Below are 27543 nucleotides of genomic sequence, written 5' to 3' on the forward strand. Positions count from 1 at the left end.
CTTCCCTGACACACAGACCAGGGGCAACCTGGACATTGCTTTCTTCACTCCTATACATGGCTTGTGCCACATGAACATGGCAAGCTTCCCTGACACACAGGCCAGGTGCAACCTGGAGATTAATATCTTCACTCCTATACATGACTTGTGCCACATGGACATGGCAAGCTTCCCTGACACACAGACCAGGTGCATCCTGGACATCTCTATCTATCCTCATACACACAACATGCAAGCACTGACATGGCAAGCTTCCCTGACACACAGGCCAGGGGTAACCTGGACATTGCTGTCTTTACTCCTATACATGACTTGTGCCACATGGACATGGCAAGCTTCCCTGACACACAGGCCAGGGGCAACCTGGACATTGCTGTCTTTACTCCTTAACATGGCTTGTGCCACATGGACATGGCAAGCTTCCTTGACACACAGGCCAGGTGCAATCTGGGCATTGATGTATTCACTACTGTACACGACGTGCACCACATGGACGTGCCAATCTGCTCTGACACACAGACCAGGTGCATCCTGGACATCTCTATCTCCCCTCATACACACAACATACACAGCACTGACATGGCAAGCTTCATTGACACACAGACCAGGTTCAACCTGGACATTGCTATGCTCCCTCCTGTACACGACGTGCACCACATAGACATGGCAAGCTTCCCTTACAAAGAACAAGAACAGCACTCACAACGCTAGCTCCCCTCAAACACAAACCAGGCACAGCCTAGACCTGGCAAGCTTCCCTTACACACAAACCAGGTGCAACCTGGACATGGCTATCTTCCCTCATACACACAACATGCAAAGCACTGACATTGCAATCTTCTCTGACACACAGACCAGGTACAACCAGGACATTGCTACTTTTCCTAATACACACAACATGCAAAGCACTGCCACGGAAAGCTTCCCTAGCAAAGAAAAAGAACAGCTCCTCTCAAATACAAAGCAGGCACAGCCTAGACCTGACACTTCCCTGACACACAAACCAGGTGCAACCTGGACATTGCTATCTTCCCCCATACACACAACATGAAAAACACTGACATGGCAAGATTCCCTGACACATAGACCAGGTGCAACCTCCTATACACAACGAGCACCACGTGGATGAGCCAAGCTTCCCTGACACATGCACCAGGTACCAAATGGACATTGCTATCTCCCTTTCTATACACGACGCGCGCCACATGGACATGGCAAGCTTCTCTGACACACGGACCAGGTACCACACAGATATTGCTAGCTTCCCTCCTATCCATGACATACACCACATGAACGGGGCTAGCTACTCTGACACACAGACCAGGTACCACATGGACATTGCTTTCTTTCCTCCTATACATGACGTGCACCACATGAACATGGCAAGCTTCCCTGACACACAGACCAGGTGCCACAGGGACACAGCTCTCTTCCCTCATACACACAGCAAGCACAGCCTAGACTTGGCAAGCTTCTCTGGCACACAGAGGAGGTGCAGCATGCACAATGGATGCTTCTCTGACTCTAAGCAGGCACAGAAGGAGCAATGAAAGCATCATTTACATTTACAAAACAGGCACAGAATTAACAATGCAAACTTCCCTCAGACTCACACAGAAGCGAAAGGGTAAAGGCAGTGCAAGCTTCCCTTATGCATACCATGTACAATATGGGGAATGCAAACTTTGCTCATGCACAGACCAGCTACAGCAGGAAGAATGTACGGTTTTCACTTACATGGAGGGCACATCAATGATGCACATCTGGCTCTCATACAAAAGGTACAGGATGAGCAGAGGCAGTGCAGGCTTCCCTCAGACAGCAGGTTCAGCATAAACAAGAGTAGTGCAAGCTTCTCTCAGACATTTGTAATAGATAAAGCGTGGACAGCCCTGGTGCAAGCTTCTCTCACACATATGTCATGAATGAAGCGTGAGCAGCACTGGTGCTACACACATGTAATAGATAAATCATGGGCAGCACTAGTTCAAGCTCCTCTCACACATATATAATGAATGAAGCGTGGGGAGCACTGGTGCAAGCTTCCCTCAAACATGTGTAATAAATAAAGCATGGGCAGCACTGGTGTAAACTTTTTGCACACATATGTAATGGATAAAAGAGTGGGCAGCATTGGTGGTAGCTTCTCTCTCACATATGTAATGAATGAATCGGGGGCAACACTAGTGCAAGTTTCTCTCACACATATGTAATGAATGAATGGTGGTCAGTACTGATGCAAGCTTCTCACACATGAAAATGGATAAGACATGGACAACCTTGGTGGAAGATTCTGCCACAAACATGTAAAAGACATGGACAGCCTTAGTGTGAGCTTCCCACACACATGTCATGGATAAGACATTGAGAGGTAGTGCTCCCCCCTAGGGAAGCGTCCACTAGTTGCACTGCTGAATTCCCTTTGGGGAAGTGAGCTAATTATCCAATCTTGGTTAAAAATCACAGTGACTATTTAATTATCTTTTGGTTTTATTCATTCATGAATTATGTGTATTGACAGTGATGAAATCGTAGCTTTTTATATATACATCGATCAATGGATCAATCAATAAGACAAATCACTGAGTTATCCCAATGCATTCCGGGCTTGATGGATCCGTTGATCGAGGTATATATGAAAAGCTACATTTTCATGAGTGTGAATACACGTGAATGAGGGAATTCATGAAAGAATAACATCAAAAGATAATTCAATGGAGTCACAGTGGTTTTTAACCAAGATTGAATAATTGCAACTCTGGGACTCTTCCCTAGGGTGCAGCGCTACTTCTCAATTATTTGGACACGCTTTGGATCAGAAAGCGATACCCTACTGCACGCCCAGAACCTCATAAATAGTATCCTCATAGAATAAACCCATTACATTTGGAGTGTTTGAGAATCCAAACTGTTAATGGACAAGACCTTGACAGACTCAGTGCAAGCTTCACATACACACACACTTGTAATGAATAAGATATGGACAACCTTGGTGCAAGCTTCCCACAAACACATGTAATGGATAAAAGAGTGGGCAGCATTGGTGCAAGCTTCCGACACACACCTGTAATGGATAAGACATGGACAACCTTGGTGCAAGCTTACCACATACACATGTAAAGGATAAGACATGTACAGCCTTGGTGCAAGCTTACCACATACACATGTAAAGGATAAGACATGTACAGCTTGGTGCAAGCTTTCCACACACACACACACACAAGGGATAAGGCATGAAAAACCTTAGTGCAAGCTTCCCACACACATGCAAAGTAGATTACATGGGCAGCCTTGGTGCAAGCTTCCCTCACAAAGCTCAGCCAGGCTACAGGCAGTGTAGTTTAAACCTCCTCTAGACACATAAGTACAGCAGAGACAGAGCAGTGATGGAGTCCCTCACACAGAACAGCAGAGCGTGGGCTGCGGCAGTGAGAGCACAGACAGCAGTTGGGTGGATCCATCTGCCCTGCCTGTTATTCCTATTTTTGAGTCTTAGGCTGCAGGTTACTGTGACTCACAAGTGAGAGGTGTTCACTTGATGTAGCACAGCTTCTGATGTACAGTTACAGAGGCATGATGAGCATTTTAGGTGAACCTGGTGCTCTCTGTGCATGGTTGTGTGCGCCTAGTTCTGCATTTCAGGACAACACAGTGTTTGTTCTTTGTGCATGATTGTGACTGTGTGCCTAGTTACTGCATGTTGGAAACCAGCACTTTCTGGTTGGCTGAAGGGATGCCCCCAGTCAGGCAGAACCTGCCACTCCCTTTAGGGGTGGGTGATTACACCCATTGTATAACCTGTGCTCCCCCTTGGGTAGCTTGGAACTGAGCAGTCAGCCTTCATCCAGAGGCAATGTGTAAAGCAAAGCACCAGCAGTCAGTCACGATAAATACACTGAATCACTATGGACACTTCACATAGGATGTATGTAAAAACTTTTGTATTAAACACACATATTCAATCTTAATAACTTGAACGTTGGGTACTTTTAGGCATAAAACACACTTGGAATTATTACTAGCATTACTAGGCTCACTCGTATGATTATGATATAAACAGGATGTATGTGGGGACAATTCCTAATCTTACCCCCCCCTCCCCCACAGGGGGAACAACCTTTTGCGGTGCGACACGCTGTCCACCCCAGGCCCACCCTGGCAATCCTGATAATACAGTCTCACACAGTTATATGGTACACCCCGGTCACAACAATATGTACGTGTATGAAACAAGAACACTTTTTAGCAGCACCGCGGGCCGGAGCCACGCGGGTAAAGCCAATGTGAGATATATGGTGCTTTTTGACACAAAATCAATGTATAACGCGGCACTGCCGGTCAGTGTTGTGAATCACAGGCGGTCCGCACACTATCACTCCCACTCTCACACACTCACTCCGCACTGCTCCACGGTGCAACAGTTATCCAGCAGAGTCCGTACAGAACGCTCTTGCACACATATGCACTCAGCACTCTAATGCGACGCCACTGGTACCCAGCAGGTCAATGGACACACACTCTGCAGACTCCGTGACCCCACCCTCCCTCCATCTTAAAGGTCTACCCGATTGTCCTATACCCGTGGATGGTAAATAACCAACCCCGCCTACCAGACACAAGACTGCACACGGCCGCAGTCACTTAGTCTGGGTCCTCGGGAAGCAGCTGGGAATATGTAGCAAGTTTAATTAACAGATAGACGTAAACAAGGGGAGGTTAGCAGCCATACGGGAAGTTCACCCACAGGTCTCAAAACACAATTGAGTCACGCAGTCTTTTGACCCGCTTCCCAACTGTCTCTGAAGCGTTCCTTCAACCCAGTCAATGTCTCTCGCTAAGATGTCTTCGGGAGAGGTCAGGTGTGGAGAGTGCGGTTGGCCTGCCGCTGTGAGGGTCAAACAGGGAAAAAAACGATGAATGTGGAGTAACACAGGGGATCCCTTGATAGGATGAGGCACCCCAACAGGTAAACGATGATCGGGATCATGCCCAGGCAATCCAGGCACAGTGTCGGGTGCGCATTGGTATGAGTCGCACCAATCACTTCAGATCTCAAAAAACATTGAGTTGTACCTCCCTGGAAATGAGGCACTATGACCAATGCACACTGAAATGGGTGGAACCAGGCAATTCCGGTCACATACAACGAAGAGTTGCATATTCCATACCGCCCTGGAAAAGAGGCACCACGTCCGGTGCATGATAATCAGGTTGCACCAGACCAATCAAGTCACACACACAGGTGAAAGTTCGGCAGAGCCACATGAGGTCGAATGCTGCACTACAGTGGGTTCACCCACACCATCATGGGTTACTCCCTGTGAATCTGCCATCACATGCAATGAGCATGCAGTCGACATGTCGCATGAGAGAGATGTGGCACGATCGACGAAGCAGGTCACCTTCAATCCCACAACCAGTGAATCCTCTCACCAGTAACAAGATGCTTATAAGAGTCAGGGTTCCTGTTATCCAGGAACCACATGCCTTAGGTGTGGACAAGATTTCTGGGCTCCGCACTAGACAATCGGTCACCAGGCAAACATCTTAGTTGCATGCTCACACCACACTACCCGTTGAGATTTAGTAGCCCATATGGACACTTGAGAGGGCACCACTCTGCAGATGTACAGTAGACGGTGTAAGTCCCTCGCAAGAGATCTTTGATGTCCCTGAGATCCCAGTGAGAGAATAGGAGGCCTGCCGAAGAGCCCTTGGATAGCACACTTAAGGGCACCACACTTCAGCAGGTCTCAGCCCAGGCCAGCCACTATTCGAAAAGGGCCACTGTACACTTCAACAGCAGTAATGCTCCATGTACACAACAGAGTCCTCTGGTAATGTGCACTACGCAGTCCGGTTGTCTGGTCCCGCGTCCTCGCAAGCGTATCTCACCCCTTGCTGAAAGATGGCACACTAGTTATACTATCGGGAAACAACCTTTACAACACAGTCATTACATCGCACTACATTTACAACGCAGTCATTACATCGCAACATCCTTTACAACCCATGCCATTACAACGCATGTCATTACAACGCATACCATTACAACGCATAGTACCCCTACACTATCCAACACTTGCTCTACTGTTGCACCCACTGAAGTTAGAATAGTAATTTTTACCCCTACACTATCCAACACTTATCTTGAATTCAATGTAATGGTATGCGTTGTAATGGTATGCGTTGTAATGGTATAATGCGTTGTAATGGAATGCTCTGTAAATGTAGTTTTAAAAAATGCGCTGGAATGGCATGTGATGTAAAATGATGCATTATAAAGGATGCTGTGATGTAAAAACTGTGTTGTAAAGGCATGCGTTGTAAATGTGTGCGTTGTAACGTCATACATTCATACTATTGTATGCCTTTGAAGTTAGGGGGTGGTGTAGCATTTTCCCTTTGAACCACAGATGTCTCCACTAAATTGTAGGCCTGTCTGCCATGGGGCCGTGGAATGTAAATCTTAATCTTTAGTGGGGCCATGATTCGGCCCTAGAGGCCAAGTGTCAAATCCTCGCTCTCCTATCTATTCCCTCGACCTGCAAATGGCAGAGGTCTGTTGATCCCATTGTAAGTTCATGGTTTATGGCTGTTGCATGCACAGATGTGCTCCTCTGACCCCTGGTGTCCCCTGGAACCAGGCACCACTGCACATGAGAATCTGAGAGCAGAGAAGTGCCCATATTCCATAAGAAGCACTTCTAATCTGAGAGGGTTTGGCACAGCGAATCCATTGATATGACACGTCATGAGGCTGCTCCACTGCAATCAACTATTGCAGACTGAAGTAAAGCCAACCCCTTCCCCATGTTTGTTAACCTATGGGAAGAGCAGGCCTCATAGGCAGTGAAAACACACACAGGTATTCCTCACTACCTGGGTGCACGTGCGCTATTGCGCACACTTGTCTGAAATGGCAGGTCAGGCACGTAGTCCCCGGCACCAGAGAAGCAAGTGTGCCCACACCAGTCTGCAGCGGCAGGCTGAACACTGGTTTAACTAATACGGGGTCAATGCATACGCATAGCCTGCGATTGCAGGTTGCACACACAATCAGAGGCACCATGGGTGTGGGTGAGCACACACAGTGGCTTGGTCTAGCTCTAACATCATAAATGCTAGTGTGCACACACTGGTCTGCGATGGCAGACTGGGCACATGGGCTTACCCAGGTCCTAGCAGCTTTAGGAGCAAGGGCGCACACACCAGCCTGCATGGACAGGTCGGGCACATGGGCTTATCGAGGCCAACCCAATGTAGGTGAGAGCACATGCACATCACCCTGCCCAGGACAGCCGGACACAGTCTAACCCCTTACAGGTCCTTTTGCATGCAGCCAGCCTATGACAGCGGACTGGGCACCTTGCTACTAGCACCATAGGTGCGAGCGCACGAACACAGGCCTTCAACGGCAGGCCTGAGCCAGGTTTTAGAAATCTGGGGATGCAGGTATGCACTTACTGGCTCACGTTGGCAGGCTGGGCACGTGCCGAAAATGCCATAGGTGCCAGGGCACAACCTCAAGCTTGCAAAGGCAGGCTAGGCACATATCCGAAACAGCACAGGGGGTGGTACGCGCACCCAGACTTGTATGGCAGGCTGGACGCCTAGTTAACACTCCACAGGAGCAAGTGCACATTCCCAGGTCTGGCTAAGGTTCCAGAACAACGTGTCAGTGCCTCTTCCTAGCCTGTGTAGGAAGATGCACGCACGTTAACACAGCCTCGGCAGTGAGGAGGTGCTCAGAAGCCAGAGAACCCATAAGAGAAATGGCAAACCCCAGGAGTATCCTATGGGGAAGATCCGAACTCCAAGGTAGGGTAAGCCCCCCGTGGGGTATTCTCCTCTACCTGGACAGGGAACATCCATATCTACCCGCCCAGCCTTCAGCCTACCACTCCCTTTGTGCCCTTTAGGGCTTCCCTGGGGGGTGCCCTCATGGTACAGGACAACCCACTCAGGGTTGGTTGAGGCACAAGTGATGCCTATTTAGGCAGGTGTGCAATAGCTCCCCACAGGCCTACGCTGGACAGGCCCATAACATGGTTGACAGGCTATTTGGTGAGTAGCACACTCAGTGAGATGTCCCACTACTAGCCAGTCCGTACCCACCCGGGTATGTAGTGTACCTGTTTACGGGGCACACAGAGGTATGGCACCTGAACTCATCACGTACGCAGCCCCTTGTCCAACACTGAATTTTAGGTGAACCTGAAGTTCACTGTGCATTACTGTGAGTGTGTGCCTAGTTACTGCATTTTATGTGAACCCGGTGGTCTCTGTGCATGGTTGTGTGTGCATAGCTATTGCATTTTAGGTGACCCAACCCGGCGATCTCTGTGCATGGTTGTGTGTGCATAGCTATTGCATTTTAGGTGACCCAGCCAGGCGGTCTCTGTGCATGGTTGTGTCTGCATGGTTAGTGGATTTTAGGTGAACTCATTGGTCTCTGTGCATAATTGTGATTGTGTACCTAGTTACTGCATTTTAGGTTAACCCGGTGCTTTCTGTGCATGGTTTTGTGTGTGCCTGGTTACTGCATTTTAGGAAAACAAAGTGTACTCTGTGCATGGTTGTGTGTGTGTGTGGGTGTGTGTGTGTGATCGTGTGTGTCTGCATTTTAGGTGAACCTGGTGGTCTCTGTGCATAACTGTAAGTGTGTGCCTAGTTGCTGCATGGTTATGTCGGTGTGTGAGTGCCTAGTTACTGCATTTTAGGTGAACCTGGTGGTATATGTGCATTGTTTTGTGTGTGCCAAGTTACTGCATTTTAGCTGAACCCTGTGAAGTCTGTGCATTGCTGTAAGTGCATGCCTAGTTACTGTATTTTAGGATAACACAGTGTTCACTGTGTATGCTTGTGTGTGTGTGCCTAGTTTACTGCATTTTAGGTGAGCCCTGTGGCCTCTGTGTATGGTTGTGTGCATGCCTAGTTGCTGCATTTTAGTTCAACCTGGTGGTGTCTGTGCATTGTTTTGTGGGTGTCTACTGACTGCATTTTAGGTGAACTCTGTGGCCTCTGTGCATGGCTGTAAGTGTGCCTCGTTACTGCATTTTAGGACAACACAGTGTTCTCTACTCATGGTTGTGACTGTGTGCCTACTTGTTGCATTTTATGTGAACCTGGTGGTCTCTGTGCATTGTTGTGTGCGTGCATGTTTGGTGCATTTTAGGTGAACCCGGTGGCCTCTGTGCATGGCTGTAAGTTTTCTTTTTTTTTTCTATCTTTTCTATAATCTTTCTTTCTACTCTTTTGCTGACCTGGGTCCCTCATTGTTACATCTTGGATCTATTTCATGGGTTTCTGTGTTTTTTCTTCTTCGTTTGCACATCTATCAGTCACGTCCTAAGACAAATATGGATAGTTTCTTCTCATTTGAGCCTGCTTTGCACTGTGCTTTGAAATCTCTTGGTGCACCCTATTCCATTTATTAGACTGTTTGGTCTTGTTAATTTATGAATATGTATAAACCTGAATATCTGTGTCGCACCGGGGCTGACTCTTGCCTTATCTTCCTTTTTTTCATCACTAAGACTGATGTTGTAAGATCATCCCAGAAAATATATATATTGCTGATGTATATTTTTTTGGTGTTTTTAGGTGTGTCTGTCTTGTCCCACACCCCAAAAAATGTTTTATCCTCGCCCTGATGAAGGTGTTGCCCTGGTTGGGGCGATACACCGAAACGCGCAATGGCGTTTACCTAGCTCGTGTTTGTGGATTGTAATTCCTCTCACCACCAGGATGATACATGAGAATTTGTCATCTGGCGTCTAACCCATCTCGTGTTTGTGGACTGTAATTCCTCTCACCATCAGGAAGATACATGAGATTGTGGCATCTGAACATCACATGGCAGTTTTACCATCTTGATGTGTTTGTGATGTTACAAATTTGTTTTTCATGTGTTATGAATGTATGTGCCTATCTGAATGCATGTTAGTATGACTGATAGTTGTGTGGGACATTATGTTTATGTTTATTGTTTAAAAATCAAATTTTTTTTATACCCTGAAAAAGTTTTGATAATCCGTTCATGGATAAAATGGAAACAAAAATGAAAAATATTTTTGATAAAATCATTTGAGGATTTTTTGAATATCCACAATTGTCAATGCTGGTGCTTGTCGGTTATACTTGGGACCCTCTTTCTAGGGCCCTTATGAAAGTATCCTATATAGGCAGGTAACTCTTTTGTCCATGGCGGTAAGTGTGCCTAGTTACTGCATTTTAGGTTGAACCTGGTGGTCTCTGTGCTTGGTTGTGTGTGTGCCTAGTTACTGCATTTTAGGTGAACCCAGTGGTCTCTGTGCATGGCTGTAAGTGTGCCTAGTTAGTACTGCATTTTAGGTGAACTGGGTATTCTCTGTGCACGGTTGTGTGTGTGCCTAGTTACTGCATTTTAGGTGAACCATGTGTTCTCTGTGAATGGCTGTAGGTGTGCCTACTTACTGCATTTTAGGTTGAATCCGGTGGTTTCTGTGCATGGTTGTGTGTGTGCTTAGTTACTGCATTTTAGGTGAACCTGGTGGTCTCTGTGCATGGCTTTAAGTGTGCCTAGTTACTGCATTTTAGGTGAACCTGATGGTCTCTGTGCATGGTTGTGTGTTTGTCTAGTTACTGCATTTTAGGTGAACCCAGTGGTCTCTGTGCATGGCTGTAAGTGTGCCTAGTTAGTACTGCATTTTAGGTGAACTGGGTATTCTCTGTGCACGGTTGTGTGTGTGCCTAGTTACTGCATTTTAGGTGAACCATGTGTTCTCTGTGAATGGCTGTAGGTGTGCCTACTTACTGCATTTTAGGTTGAATCCGGTGGTTTCTGTGCATGGTTGTGTGTGTGCCTAGTTACTGCATTTGAGGTTGAACCCGGTGGTCTCTGTGCATGGCTTTAAGTGTGCCTAGTTACTGCATTTTAGGTGAACCTGATGGTCTCTGTGCATGGTTGTGTGTTTGTCTAGTTACTGCATTTTAGGTGAACCCGGTGGTCTCTGTGCATGGCTGTAAGTGTGCCTAGTTACTGCATTTTAGGTGAACCTGGTGGTCTCTGTGCATGGCTGTAAGTGTGCCTAGTTACTGCATTTGAGGTAGAACCCGGTGGTCTCTGTGCATGGCTTTAAGTGTGCCTAGTTACTGCATTTTAGGTTGAACTCGGTGGTCTCTGTGCATGGTTATGTGTGTGCCTAGTTACTGCATTTTAGGTTGAACCCGGTGGTCTCTGTGCATGGCTGTAAGTGTGGCTAGTTACTGCATTTTAGGTTGAACCCAGTGGTCTCTGAGCATGGCTGTAAGTGTGCCTAGTTACTGCATTTTAGGTGAACTCTGTGGTCTCTGTGTATGGCTGTAAGTGTGCCTAGTTACTGCATTTTAGGTGAACTCTGTGGCCTCTGTGCATGGCTGTAAGTGTGCCTAGTTACTGCCTTTTAGGTGAACCTGGTGGTCTCTGTGCATGGCTGTAAGTATGCCTAGTTACTGCATTATAGGTGAACCTGGTGGTTTCTGTGCTTGGTTGTGTGTTTGCCTAGTTACTGCATTTTAGGTGAACCCGGTGGTCTCTGTGCATGGCTGTAAGTGTGGCTAGTTACTGCATTTTAGGTGAACCTGGTCGTCTCTGTGCATGGTTGTGTGTGTGCCTAGTTACTGCATTTAGGTGAACCCGGTGGTCTCTGTGCATGGCTGTAAGTGTGGCTAGTTACTGCATTTTAGGTGAACCTGGTGGTCTCTGTGCATGGTTGTGTGTGTGTGTGCCTAGTTACTGCATTTTAGGTTGAACCCGGTGGTCTCTGTGCATGGCTTTAAGTGTGCCTAGTTACTGCATTTTAGGTTGAACCCGGTGGTCTCTGTGCATGGTTATGTGTGTGCCTAGTTACTGCATTTTAGGTTGAACCCGGTGGTCTCTGAGCATGGCTGTAAGTGTGCCTAGTTACTCCATTTTAGGTTGAACCCGGTGGTCTCTGTGTATGGCTGTGAGTGTGCCTAGTTACTGCATTTTAGGTTGAACCTAGTGGTCTCTCTGCATGGCTGTAAGTGTGCCTAGTTACTGCCTTTTAGGTGAAACTGGTGGTCTCTGTGCATGGCTGTAAGTGTGCCTAGTTACTGCATTTTAGGTGAACTCTGTGGCCTCTCTGCATGGCTGTAAGTGTGCCTAGTTACTGCATTTTAGGTGACCTCTGTGGCCTCTGTGCAGGGCTGTAAGTGTGCCTAGTTACTGCATTTTAGGTGAACTATGTGGCCTCTGTGCATGGCTGTAAGTGTGCCTAGTTACTTTAGGTGAACCTGGTGGTCTCTGTGCTTGGTTGTGTGTGTGCCTAGTTACTGCATTTTAGGTGAACCTGGTGGTCTCTGTGCATGGCTGTAAGTGTGCCTAGTTACTGCATTATAGGTGAACCTGGTGGTCTCTGTGCTTGGTTGTGTGTTTGCCTAGTTACTGCATTTTAGGTGAACCCGGTGGTCTCTGTGCATGGCTGTAAGTGTGGCTAGTTACTGTATTTTAGGTGAACCTGGTGGTCTCTGTGCATGGTTGTGTGTGTGCCTAGTTACTGCATTTTAGGTGAACCCGGTGGTCTCTGTGCATGGCTGTAAGTGTGGCTAGTTACTGCATTTTAGGTGAACCTGGTGGTCTCTGTGCATGGTTGTGTGTGTGTGCGCCTAGTTACTGCATTTTAGGTTGAACCCGGTGGTCTCTGTGCATGGCTTTAAGTGTGCCTAGTTACTGCATTTTAGGTTGAACCCGGTGGTCTCTGTGCATGGTTATGTGTGTGCCTAGTTACTGCATTTTAGGTTGAACCCGGTGGTCTCTGAGCATGGCTGTAAGTGTGCCTAGTTACTCCATTTTAGGTTGAACCCGGTGGTCTCTGTGTATGGCTGTGAGTGTGCCTAGTTACTGCATTTTAGGTTGAACCTAGTGGTCTCTGTGCATGGCTGTAAGTGTGCCTAGTTACTGCCTTTTAGGTGAACCTGGTGGTCTCTGTGCATGGCTGTAAGTGTGCCTAGTTACTGCATTTTAGGTGAACTCTGTGGCCTCTCTGCATGGCTGTAAGTGTGCCTAGTTACTGCATTTTAGGTGACCTCTGTGACCTCTGTGCATGGCTGTAAGTGTGCCTAGTTACTGCATTTTAGGTGAACTCTGTGGCCTCTGTGCATGGCTGTAAGTGTGCCTAGTTACTTTAGGTGAACCTGGTGGTCTCTGTGCTTGGTTGTGTGTGTGCCTAGTTACTGCATTTTAGGTGAACCTGGTGGCCTCTGTGCATGGCTGTAAGTGTACCTAGTTACTGCATTTTAGGTGAACTGGGTAGTCTCTGTGCACGGTTGTGTGTGTGCCTAGTTACTGCATTTTAGGTGAACCATGTGTTCTCTGTGAATGGCTGTAGGTGTGCCTACTTACTGCATTTTAGGTTGAATCCGGTGGTTTCTGTGCATGGTTGTGTGTGTGCTTAGTTACTGCATTTTAGGTGAACCTTGGTTGTCTCTGTGCATGGCTGTAAGTGTGCCTAGTTACTGCATTTTAGGTTGAACCCGGTGGTCTCTGTGCATGGCTGTAAGTGTGCCTAGTTACTGCATTTTAGGTTGAACCCGGTGGTCTCTGTGCATGGCTGTAAGTGTGCCTAGTTAGTACTGCATTTTAGGTTGAACCCGGTGGTCTCTGTGCATGGCTGTAAGTGTGCCCAGGTCCTGCATTTTAGGTTGAACCCAGTGGTCTCTGTGCATGGCTGTAAGTGTGCCTAGTTACTGCATTTTAGGTTGAACCTGGTGGTCTCTGTGCATGGTTGTGTGTGTGCCTAGTTACTGCATTTTAGGTGAACCCGGCGGCCTCTGTGCATGGCTGTAAGTGTGCCTAGTTACTGCATTTTAGGTTGAACCCGGTGGTCTCTGTGCATGGCTGTAAGTGTGCCTAGTTACTGCATTTTAGGTTGAACCCGGTGGTCTCTGTGCATGGCTGTAAGTGTGCCTAGTTAGTACTGCATTTTAGGTTGAACCCGGTGGTCTCTGTGCATGGCTGTAAGTGTGCCCAGGTCCTGCATTTTAGGTTGAACCCAGTGGTCTCTGTGCATGGCTGTAAGTGTGCCTAGTTACTGCATTTTAGGTTGAACCTGGTGGTCTCTGTGCATGGTTGTGTGTGTGCCTAGTTACTGCAGTTTAGGTGAACCCAGTGAAGTCTGTGCATGGCTGTATGTGCCTAGGTACTGCATTTTAGGGAAACCTGGTGCTCCCTGTGCATGGTTGTGTGTGCCTAGTTACTCAATTTTAGGTGAACACAGAGGTGTCTGTGCATGGCTGTGTGTGTACCTAGTTACTGCATTTTAGTTGAACCCTGTGCTCTCTGTGTATTGTTGTGTGTGTGTGTGCCTAGTTACTGCATTTTCGGGGAACCTTGTGCTCCCTGTGTATGGTTGTGTGTACCTAGTTACTGAATTTTAGGTGAACACGGAGGTTTCTGTGCATGGTTGTGTGTGTGTGTGTGCCTAGTTACTGCATTTTAGGTGAACGCTGTGCTCTGTGTGTATGGTTGTGTGTGTGCCTAGTTACTGCATTTTAGGTTAACCCGGTGCTCTCTGTGCATGGTTGTGTGTGCCTAATTGTTGGATTTTTGGTGAACCTGGTGATCTCTGTGCATGGTTTTGTGTGTGTGTGCCTAGCTGCTGCATTTTAGGTGCACGCAGTGGTCTCTGTGCATGACTGTAAGTGTTCCTAGTTACATCATTTTATTTGAACTCATTGGTCTCTACATGGCTGTATTTAGCTAAACCTGGTGCTCTCGGTGCATGGCTTTGTGTGCATAGCCTTTAGCTTTATCGTAAAATCTACTAGTGCACAAGCATACACTGCCTTTGTGATGTGAAGGTAGCCGGATTGCAGCACGTGGCCTCCCATTAACAGATGACTGGCCAGTGGCATCTCTTGGTAGTGTACTGGCACCCAGACCTACCGGCACAGCCAGGCTCTTGCAGAGTACCTGTTGGGCAAGACCCTTCTTAGGGGTATTTCCCATAAAACGTGTTGCTTTTTGTACTTCTGGTTTTTGCCAACTTTCTTTTTCTGACCTTAAGACTCTGGACTGTACTGCAGCGGAAAAGTGCATGCGCCCTGCCTACCCATGCTAGGATAGGGTGCTTAATTGATTGGCTTAGGTGTCATACCTATGAGTGCCCTGTAAAAGGTACACTACATACCCATTGAAGGTGCTACATTGGCTAATATGGGGACGCCACACTGATTGTGCCACCCACCAGAATAGCCTGTCAAAAATGTCTCATGCTCAGGTTGCACTAACCCGTCATGGGTAGTGTCTCTCTGTACGCACAGCGCTGGTGGGTAACGAAGTTACCAAATGTAACACCAATGGAAATTAAATCAAAGTTCGTTTAATCACGATACAATGCTCTTTGTACTTGAGTTTAGAATTTCACATGTTATTTCAATAGCGGTACCAACGGAAATCCCCAATGCATTTCGGGTTAAAAACCCTTCATCAGGAGGAATCCTATAAGAGAAATAGGAGACGATGTAGCATACCCCGTCAGGGATTCAAAAAATCAATAGTAATGACGAAAGCTGTGAGAGTCTCTAAAGTGAATCAGTGTGGAACTAGAAACAAGAGGCTTAGTTGTGAAGAATCAAAAGGAGGGTTTGAAAATTAGACCCAAATATACCGATGTCATAAATTCAAAGCGTATAAACACGCCAAAAAGTGCACCGAAATATAAGTGGTGGCGAGTTGAAGAAATAAGCCAAAGGGTAGAATAGACCCAAATTCCAAAGCCAGATACGAAAATTAGTTAGAAAAATTACCTCGGTTCACGCGTTAGACGGGCATCGTCAAAATGCTCTGATACGGAAGAGTGTTGTTGTGCGTCTGACCGAGTTATACACAGAAATCGAGTTGTAAACAGAAAAAGAGGACTGAAAATATGGCGGCCATCTTTAAAGAGGAAAGTGCGCTTAATGAAAATTTGACGATGTCAAACCGTGACTGTGACAGGAATTGTTAGAAAGAAGTGAATGTGGGTTTAAGAATATTACAAAGATCCGGGGTGAGGTGAAATAGTTAAAGTATAGGTAGTGAAGGTGTGGAAATATGGATTTTTATGGTCGGTTATGTCCCCTATCTTGGACCCCAACGGTTTCATGTATAAGTCACAAGTACATGTATGTTCCCTCCAGTTCCAGTTATGAAGACGCAAATACATGTGCGTCCACCGTCAACATGTCCTCTTTCAGATCCGCCATGAATGGGCCGGATATTCTATTCCTAAGTATGAAAGGCCACCGGCTTTATATGGTTCATTTATCCCATTTTACAGTCCAGGCGAGTAGGCCCTGATTCTGCCACCAAGCCTTTTCCTGCCTTCTGCCTCTGAAAGCTCCAGTCTGAGCCCGCATCTGTGACCATGAACTTTGTCTTACTCCCTGCGCGGCTAACGGTGCCTGATCCAGCCTGTCGCTTGCCAAAAACTGTATTTCACCCTCGAGATTATCTCCTCCGCTCCCCATCCGATGCATTCCTGTCTAGTAGTTTAGGTAAACATTCCTCCAACTACCGTGCAAAGGGGCCAGGCCTCGCTGCCCTCATGCAAGTAATTCATAAACCCTGTTACCATGGAATATTCCTACCCCCTCGCATCTAGTGTAGACACGTAGACGCTTGTACACGCACTAACAGTCAGTATAGTCAGTATAGAATAAGATTCTATCCTAAGAGACCTCTCTTTTTGGATAACACAGTTCTTTAAACATAGGATATTAGATATGATTTGGGATTAGGTTGACATAACCCCAGACTTTTGTCTCCACATGTAGAGCTAAATGTCAAGTCCCATTCTCCCCCTAGTTGCACGTCAAATCACACGTCATGCTGCTGCGCGCGCATCTCTGCCAAGTATTTTTGCTGACATTGCGAAATTCTTTCATGGAACCACCCATTTGTGACATCATACCTAATGACGTTCTTTAGTTACGCCTAGTTACACCCATTTTAGTTACGCATGTATATCTTTATCTCTGTTATCAACTGTTACGCCTCCTGCATCTGTTTCACTGTAATGCCTCTTCTATAAAAATGATTACCTGTCAATAATGTGTTGTCCCTTCCTTCCTGAACTTTCGTGGTGATGGAATAGAAGGCCCATAATTCGAATTATGTTCCTTTGTATAGGAATAAAGCCCGTTCCGAATCTCTAATACCACGGATTCTGCCTCTTATTTTACTGAGCTATTCTTATTAATTTTCCGCATCAAATTAAGTACCGGTAATTAAATTATTTACCACATATATGGCGCCCGAACAGGGACACTTTCTCATCTCACGCGCCGGAGGTGCGTTGCAGGCCCGGTCTCCTGCCACAGCTGGACGGACAACAACGCGTACTCACAGGATTTCCTGTATCTCCCTCCTGCCGAGCGGGGGTAACTGAGGCTGCGATCAACACCCAGACGAGGCGGTGAGAAGTGCGAAGTATCCCGACCAGAGCCTAGCTGAGAGAGCAAGATCCGAGGTATACAGAGGCCCACCAGGTTCCGAAGTTCCGAAGTTTCGAGTCGAGTCCAGTCTGGTCCAAGTCCAGTTCAGTTCAGTTCCGAGGCCTTCCGTTCCGAGCTACCCGGTGAGTACCATTGCCGGGGAGGCGTTCTGACGTGCACATAGGTTGTGCCGGTCAAGACGGGTTTGGGTACACAAATCCGGTCTGCACTGTTTCAGCAGTGTATCTGTACTGTTTAGCAGTATATCTAGTATGTCTAGTATATAATTCAGAATTACCTAGTTAGTGCCGAATATTATGCTTAGTGACTAGTTTCCTAAATGGCCATCATTGTTGTTCATTATTATGTTAAATGTTAGATGTTTTAAATACGTTCTGCATATTGTGGTGTGAATGACTGTTCATTATTGTGTTTTGTTGTATTAAATGTGTTCAAAATTAGGTATCAGATCAGTTCTCAATATGCCGCTCTTTTCGAAATTAAGACAGATCAAAACTAGAAAAGGGGTACTCGAAGAAGCTGTTCCCATTCCTCCTAGGGACACTCCAGGGTACTTCATGTATCATAAACATGGCCTAGACGCCATATTATTTCTTGATTTATGGGTAGACTACACCAAGGAATTACCAGAAAGTCAGAGGTGGCCCGCAGCTGGGACCTGGGATGCAGATTGCATCATGAAAGTAGAAGAAGAATTATGGAAAAAGAAAGCCAGACAATCACAGAAAGATGCCATTGAATTATGGCGTAAAGAATCATATAGACGTACAGAAAAAGCACTCAGACAGGAAGAGAAGAGTAAGGAGAATTCAAATAAAGTCCGAGAAAATCTATTAATTGAAGAAGGTACCCGAGCAAAAGCAGAACAAGTAGACAGACAAAGAAATGCCCTTATGAATGGTATGTATTCTCTTCTGGCCGAAGGGTTACCTAAGGCTACTCCGGAGATACCAAAAGACTTGCCACCTCCGTTGTTTCCGATAAAATCACATCCCAAAGGGCATCCCAGAACCGCAGAAGATGTTTTCCTTTCCTCTTATTTAGACGACGCAGCTCCCGAGTATGCTAATACTGCACCACATAGACCGCCTGCCGAGGGGGTTCAACGCCAAGACCCTCCGTCTGTACCTCCGCAACAACAAACTCCGACACAAGTTCCGGCAAGCACATCTGTTTCTACAGCTGTACCCACACCTATGGTTGCTATATCACGTTCAACGAATCCTTTCACATCCAGCACCCCAGGCGGTGCTACAGGAGGTACAACAAACATTTTTTCCACGCCACCCAGAGTAAATAAACTTTCCTTTCAAGAATTAGCCCACCAACGTACGCCCAAACTAGTAACTCCCGACATGCTTAAGGAACTTCTAGTAGATTGTAGATATGACCCTGTGCCCGGCAAAGAGGATGAAATGCTGCTGGCATCATTACGTATCCGACGAGCTGCAATATATTTAGGGAGGCTACCAGGAATGACTACACATTTAGAAAATATATATCACTTTGTCCAGTCAGGGCGAGATTCTGAAAGTATTAATAGAGCCATGGAGTACCAGAAAGTGGAGATACAGGGGGAACTGTTACGTTTCCTCATAAATTGTGTGATCAGAAATCAAGACAGACCAGGGGTAAATCCGGAAGAAATGCGAATTCTTACCACATGGAGTCGGAATATATCAGAGGGGAGACATGATAAACTACTAAGTATAGTAGCTATGTGCCGAAAGATCCGCAAAGAAGTAGAACGAATACACGAAGAAAGATTGGCGGTAGACCAGCCTGAACAAAATGAGGAGGAGGAAGAATTAGAACTGCCCACAGGACAGTTAGAAACCATGGCCTATGTAGGTAGAGGAAGATCTTGTAATAATACTAGATGCTTTACTGATCCGATACGTCCGATACGTCCAGAAAATAACAGAAATTTCCAAACCCCTATAATAAATATAAGGTCCCCCGAACATTCGTTCCAAGCCGCTGACAAATTACTCCGAGAACGAAGGGGTTATCATATACTCGATTCTATGGACGAACAAGAATTAGCCAGGTCAGCCGTTCACTGGGTTGACAGTCCCGGAAAATATAGTGATGATACACTAGCACACACGTTTTTGAACCTCACCCCAGATGAACAGCGTTTAGCTGGTATCTACATGATTCAACAACTCCTTATATTATATAAAAGCCAACACTCCGATCCTGGTCCCTTACCTGATATATTAACTAAATTACTCACAAATAAATGGAGAGGTTCAGGTACTGAGTTAATTAGAGAAATACTAGAATCCAGAAAGCAGTACATTCTTTTTGTATGCCCCGAACATGTCTCACTGCCCATCAAGGAAAGAACGACGTATTATATGGATAGACAGAATCCCTTACGCGAAGTCCACCCGATAAAAGGTGATGACAATCAGTTTAAACGTGTGTTTGTATACACACCCATATCTAAAATGGAACTATTAGAAATGAAGAAAGTGGTACCCAGTCATGACAAAGACCCAGCGGGTTTCCACCGTGAAATTAAAGACATGTTGCTCATGGGAGAGTATACCTATCCCGACATTATGAAAATATTAAAGGTATTAATGCCTGCGGGCATTTATGAAAAACTCAAAGAAAAGGATTGGGAGGTGGGAGACCAAAAGATAGATTGGACAGCATTAGAAAACGAAGAAACAGCTCGAGGTCCAGGTTTAGGGCTTGGGGAAAAGACCAAAATACTACCAGGTTTATTAGTACAGGTACTGCCACGTTTATTAACTACGAAAAAGGAAGACTGGGGTGCAATCTCAGCCTGTAAACAAAAGCAAGATGAAGACACTAGTGATTTTTATGCCCGATTCGAAAAATGTTTTGGTATAAATAGTGGAATAAAAGCAAGTAGCGAATCGTATCCACATCTGTTTGTGACAAAATTAGTTGAAAATGCCCTGCCCCAAGTTAAGAATAGAGTATTGAAATTCGAGAGTACCTGGCAAGGTAACACTCCGTCACAAATGTTACAAATGCTACAGTACCATCACAATAGAATTAGAGAGGAACAAGAACATGAACAAAGACGCATGAAAGACACAAAAATGAAAATGCTAGTTTCCCAGACAGTTCCAGCTGACGGTCATAAAAAGGGTATGACACAGTCCAGTGTTTCAGCAGGTTCTGTAAAAGGGACATGCAACTATTGTAAACAGCCAGGTCATTATGTACACGATTGTCCAGTAACATAACATCGCCATAGGTAATACAAAAGAAAGACCACGGCCACTTAGACAGGATCAGAACCAACAAGGAGCCCCGCAGCATGCACAGGCCATGCCAGCTCCGCAACAGTCTATGCCAGCTCCACCACCGCAGCCTATTGCTGCCACACCAACAACGACACGACAGATGTACCAGACCGCACAGTATGACTACCCTGATTATCAACGATACTCATGAAACAGCCTAGAGAGGGAAGTTGGCTTACCCCTTATCGAGGTCCCTGTAGATCAAGAAGGACCTTATGTACACAGTGAACTATTAGGCCAGGATAGAAAATTTTTACTTGATACAGGGGCAAGCCGAACAACCATAAAACGTAGTGAAGTTCCAGGGGCACCCCTCTCAGGCTCACAGAATATTTCCCTTGGTTTTTCAGGAAAACCTATCATTAACGAAGTATCACAGCCTCTTCCACTTACGATTGGTCCCTTGACACGAACTACAGATTTATTGCTTACTAAATCATGTCCAGAAAACCTGTTAGGTATAAAAACATTGAAAGCTCTAGGAGCTATAATATGTTGTTCTCCGGAAGGAGTAAGATTGTTTTTACGTGATTTCAAAGGGCACTATGTGTCCCGAGACATGGATCACCGACTGCAGACTTTACCCACACATTTATGGGCGCAAGGCCCTACAGATGTTGGTTGCATGAACATTACACCCTATCAAGTCACACTAAAGACAGGAGTGGTACTACCACGAATGCGACAATACAAGTTACCCCCAGATGCTGTAGTGGCTTTACTGCAAATCATTGACGAGCTTATTACCCAAGGAGTGGTTGTGGAAACCGACTCCAATGTATGTAATTCCCCGATAATTCCGATCCTTAAACGAACTGATCCAAAAGCCCCGCCAGTATATCGATTGGTTATTGATCTGCGCGAATTAAATAAATGTATTGTACCACAATACCCCGTAGTTCCAGACATTTCTTCATTACTGACAGCCATTGATTCCGAAGCAACATTCTTTACTGTAATTGATCTCAAGAATGCTTTTTTCAGCGTCCCAATAGATCCGGAAAGCCAATACTTGTTCGGATTTAGTTTAAATGGACGAAGCTTTAAATTCACACGCGCACCTCAAGGATTCACAGAAAGCCCCAGCATCTATAGCCAAGCACTGAAACGAGAACTTGACAGTATCCACATGCCAGTCAACACTGCCCTGCTTCAATATGTCGATGATCTGCTGATCACCGCTAGAAGCGAAACTGAATGTGAAAAAGCTTCACTGACGGTTTTACAATTTTTGGCCGAAAAGGGGCACAAGGTGTCCCCTTCTAAGCTGCAATTCTGTGTCCAGCGAGTTGTTTACCTTGGGCACTCGCTATCCAAGGAGGGAAGGCAGCTTACATCCGACCGCATCCAGTTAATCGCTAACATGCCAATACCCAAGACACAAAAGGAGGTACGGGCTTTTATAGGCCTCACTTCATATTGTAGGCAGTGGATCCCTCAATATGCATTTCTAGCAAAACCACTCATTCAGTTGACAACACAGGAGGCGGCCACATCGACTGTCCTCCCTTGGACTCAGGAACATACACAAGCTTTTGAAAGCCTAAAGAAAGCTTTATGTCAAGCACCTGTTTTAGCAACACCATGTTACAATAAACATTTCACGCTCTTTGTTACAGAACGCGAAGGTACTGCTTTGTCAGTACTCACTCAGGAACAAGCAGGATCACACAAACCATGTGCTTATTTCTCTAGTACATTAGATCCAGTAGCTCAGGCACTTCCAGCGTGCCTGAAATCAGTGGCAGCAACAGCTTTAGCAATCAGACAAAGCGATGCCATAGTGTTAGGACACCAACTGACAGTACAAGTACCACACGCAGTAGAAGTTCTCTTGAACCGCACACAGACACAACACTTGACTATAGCAAGACTTACCGGTTACGAATTAACATTGTTTCAGCCACATATAGAAATCAGACGTTGTAATACGTTAAATCCTGCCACACTTTTGCCAGTAAACGGAACAGACCCACTAGCACATGATTGTATTGAAGTTATTACTATCACGACGAAACCCAGACAAGACTTGACAGACGTCCCATTGTCAGATCCAGACCTGACGTTGTATGTAGATGGTTCATGTATGAGAACAAGTACAGGAGAGCTAGTGGCCGCGTATGCAGTCACAACAGACACTGAAGTCATTGAAACATATTGCATAAATACCTTGTCAGCTCAAGCAGCAGAGCTCATCGCTCTGACACAAGCCTGTATTCAAGCCACAAATAAGAAAGTCAACATATACACTGATTCACGTTATGCATTCGGAGTTGTACATGACTTCAGCGTGCTGTGGCGAGAGAGAGGTTATTTAACTTCTCACGGTGCCCACATTCAGCACGGACCCCTCATTCATGCCTTATTAGATGCAATACATCTACCCACTGCAATATCAATTATGAAATGTAAAGCTCATACGAAAGTTACTGATATCATTTCCCAAGGCAATGATCTAGCTGACAGAACAGCTAAACAGACTGCTCAGAATCAAACTCACACATCTGACATGACAAAGACAATAGTTCTGACACCAACACATTGCATGACGGTTAAGGATCCCGCTCTTGACGTAATTGACATACAGACATATGCTACACCAGATGAAATAAAGAAATGGACTGAATTAGGAGGGATCCAAACAGATCAGGGATGGATGACGAAGGAAAAATCTATATGGTTTCTTCCCGACTCAATGGTCCAAGTCATCATTAACACTATACATAGTCCAGCGCATCTAGGAGAAAAGGCTATGCTAGACAGCATTCAACACATTTGGTTCAACAAACATTTGCGAGCCGCAGCTAAACAAAAAGTTCGTACCTGTATGATCTGTTGTCAGTTTAACCCAGGTAAAAGCATTCCCGTGGAACAGGGTGGATTTCAGCCTCCTGATCACCCTTTTGAAGTCCTCCAGATGGATTATATCCAGATGGAACGATGTCGAGGATTCAAATATGTTCTTGTAGTTGTTTGTGCTCTTTCCCGTTGGACAGAAGCATACCCGGTCTCAGATTACACTGCCCCGACTACTGCCAAACAGTTGGTTCGAGAATTCTTCCCACGGTACGGTTTACCACGTGTTGTCTACTCAGATAACGGCCAGCCGTTCTCATCCGAACTAATGAAACACGTTTCACTTTTGTTAGGCTATCAATGGAGATTTCACTGTGTCCGACACCCCGAGGCAGCAGGTCTCGTGGAACGACATAATCAAACTCTGAAAATTAGATTGTCCAAAATATGTAGACAGAAAGGTGTCGATTGGGTAGTAGCCTTACCAGTTGCACTCTTTTACATGAGAATGGTAGCGCACTCTCGAACAGGGCTATCTCCTTATGAGGTGATCTTTGGCAGACCACCAAATATGTGGGGGACGCCTATACCACGCAAAATAACTGATGTTGACTGTAATATGCTGACAGATTACCTGGCTTCCTTGATGTCTGCACTACAATCTTGTCGTTCACAGGTAGCTGCAGCCTTTCCCGACAACACCGAGGTGAAACCCCATGACGTAGTTCCTGGGGACCTGGTGTTAGTGCGGAATTTTGACCGGAAGACTCAGCTGGATCCTAGGTGGAAATCGCCTCAACTTGTACTACTCACCACAAGGACAGCCGTGAAAATCGAGGGAAGAAAAGGTTGGATACATTCAAGTCATATCAAGAAATTTCATGGACTACCGTCTGATGTAAACGTTACACCTCGCGTGTCTTCACCGATTGACCCAAAGCTTCCTTTGGTTGAACTAAGCGATAAGGAACTATACAAACTAAAATTACGGTCTAAGAAGTCAGACAATTTGATTGTTTAAGTCCTCTCCAAGGTGAATCGGTTGAATTTGTCTCTGACATGTATCCTCTGGACCGGAATAGAGAAAGAAATAATCGAATGCTGCTCAAGGAACATGCGTACTGTAAATCACTGCGTAGTCATTGCACAGTGACGTTATTAATTTTGTTTTTCTTATGTCTTTTAATAATGGCTGCAAGTATATTGTTGCACATATATTATCCTATTTCTAAACATGTTTACAATGTTACTGCTGAACATTCTTTTAGTGAATTTCCTCCGCATGAGTTGTCATATAGATTTGCGCTGCGCAACAACACTTTTATTAGTATGTTACATCATTCCCATCAGACTAGCAATGCTACAAATTGTTGGATATGTGGCCGACTCCCTCCCTATCAGAACTATAAGGGAGTTTTGCCCCTCTTTCCATATCCATTCACACACAATGGCTCCTGTGGAGCATGGTTTAGTTTAATTAATTCCTTAGATTCAAACTCAGTAGCTTATCAAGACAACTGGGTATGGGGAAACCTGAACTTAGTTTTGCTTAAAGTCTGCTACCCTAACAAGGAGGGACTTCCCAAAAGAACAGGAACTGATCTAGAAAATGAAGTATATGGATTAGGTAATTTTACACTTAACCTCATGATCCTGAACGTTGAATCTGAAGCTACACCAATATTGTCCGCCATGTCGGTATTCCCAGTAAAAGGGGAACTATGTATAAGAAAGAATGGCTCCATACACATGGGCCATAGTAAATGCACCACTGTGATAAAATTCAGTGATCAAGGCAAGTCTACATTTAGAGCTTCTCGTCATTCCTACTTTATATGTGGCCAGACCGCATATATACGCCTACCTCTAGATTGGGATGGTACCTGTTACATAGCATTCCTTCTACCACCTGTTTTCCTAGCTCCTCCTGATTATCATAGAAATACTCATTTAGTACACAATAGACAGCAGAGAGATCTCCCAATCGTTGATTACACTGAAACAGCTTGGGAAAAATACACAGATTTCAATAAAGGTTTCTTCCCCTATATAGGTACAGTCACTAATAGTAAGTTGATACGTAGATTAACTAGAACCCTTGAAGCAGTAGTGAACGAAACTATTTCCGCCTTAGGCAATTTAACAGAAGAGCAGTCTGCTATGCGGATTGTTGTGCTTCAGAATCGTCTTGTCCTTGACGTCATCCTGGCCGATAGGGGCGGAGCTTGTAGGGTCATCGGATCAAGTTGTTGCATTTTCATACCAGAAAATTCACCGTCAGTATATAAAGCCATAACCCGCCTTCATAAGATTGTAAGCCAGATACACCAGAGTCCAGGCACCTGGACTGGGTCCGGTTGGTTCTGGGGCGTGTTGTCAGCCTGGGGATGGAGAATGCTCTCCTTCCTAGGTATTGGCTTTCTCATACTATTCAGTTGCTGCTTATGTCTACAATGTGGGCCAGCGATTTGTGGTCTATGTGCCACCTCATGTATCACACATTCAAGTTTTCGTTCGAGATCCCGGAAGAAGAAAGAAGAACAAATGATTTTATATGAACAGATCGATGGATTGATGAAGATTGATATCTCCTAAGGGCAAGTAGGGGACAAGGAGGGAATGTGGAAATATGGATTTTTATGGTCGGTTATGTCCCCTATCTTGGACCCCAACGGTTTCATGTATAAGTCACAAGTACATGTATGTTCCCTCCAGTTCCAGTTATGAAGACGCAAATACATGTGCGTCCACCGTCAACATGTCCTCTTTCAGATCCGCCATGAATGGGCCGGATATTCTATTCCTAAGTATGAAAGGCCACCGGCTTTATATGGTTCATTTATCCCATTTTACAGTCCAGGCGAGTAGGCCCTGATTCTGCCACCAAGCCTTTTCCTGCCTTCTGCCTCTGAAAGCTCCAGTCTGAGCCCGCATCTGTGACCATGAACTTTGTCTTACTCCCTGCGCGGCTAACGGTGCCTGATCCAGCCTGTCGCTTGCCAAAAACTGTATTTCACCCTCGAGATTATCTCCTCCGCTCCCCATCCGATGCATTCCTGTCTAGTAGTTTAGGTAAACATTCCTCCAACTACCGTGCAAAGGGGCCAGGCCTCGCTGCCCTCATGCAAGTAATTCATAAACCCTGTTACCATGGAATATTCCTACCCCCTCGCATCTAGTGTAGACACTTAGACGCTTGTACACGCACTAACAGTCAGTATAGTCAGTATAGAATAAGATTCTATCCTAAGAGACCTCTCTTTTTGGATAACACAGTTCTTTAAACATAGGATATTAGATATGATTTGGGATTAGGTTGACATAACCCCAGACTTTTGTCTCCACATGTAGAGCTAAATGTCAAGTCCCATTCTCCCCCTAGTTGCACGTCAAATCACACGTCATGCTGCTGCGCGCGCATCTCTGCCAAGTATTTTTGCTGACATTGCGAAATTCTTTCATGGAACCACCCATTTGTGACATCATACCTAATGACGTTCTTTAGTTACGCCTAGTTACACCCATTTTAGTTACGCATGTATATCTTTATCTCTGTTATCAACTGTTACGCCTCCTGCATCTGTTTCACTGTAATGCCTCTTCTATAAAAATGATTACCTGTCAATAATGTGTTGTCCCTTCCTTCCTGAACTTTCGTGGTGATGGAATAGAAGGCCCATAATTCGAATTATGTTCCTTTGTATAGGAATAAAGCCCGTTCCGAATCTCTAATACCACGGATTCTGCCTCTTATTTTACTGAGCTATTCTTATTAATTTTCCGCATCAAATTAAGTACCGGTAATTAAATTATTTACCACAAAGGAATAGAGGTTCAAAATAAAGGTTCAAAATACAGTATGATGATTTAAATGAAGTTATATCGAGAACAATAAAGTTAAGAAAAATCAGAAAAAAAGATCCAGGAATAGTTAGAATAAGATGATGACTGTAGATGCAGAAAAAGTAAGAGTAAA

At 45.4% G+C, this 27543-nt stretch overlaps 1 protein-coding gene across 2 annotated transcripts in view; it reads left to right on the top strand.

The window, feature by feature from the left end:
- The window catches only part of LOC146797016 (chemokine-like protein TAFA-1), a 276881-nt gene that overhangs the window by 123518 nt on the left and 125820 nt on the right, over nucleotides 1–27543 (top strand). The window lies entirely within an intron of this gene.

Source organism: Triturus cristatus, chromosome 10, assembly GCF_964204655.1.
Source record: "Triturus cristatus chromosome 10, aTriCri1.1, whole genome shotgun sequence".
Classification (NCBI taxonomy): Eukaryota; Metazoa; Chordata; class Amphibia; order Caudata; family Salamandridae; genus Triturus; species Triturus cristatus.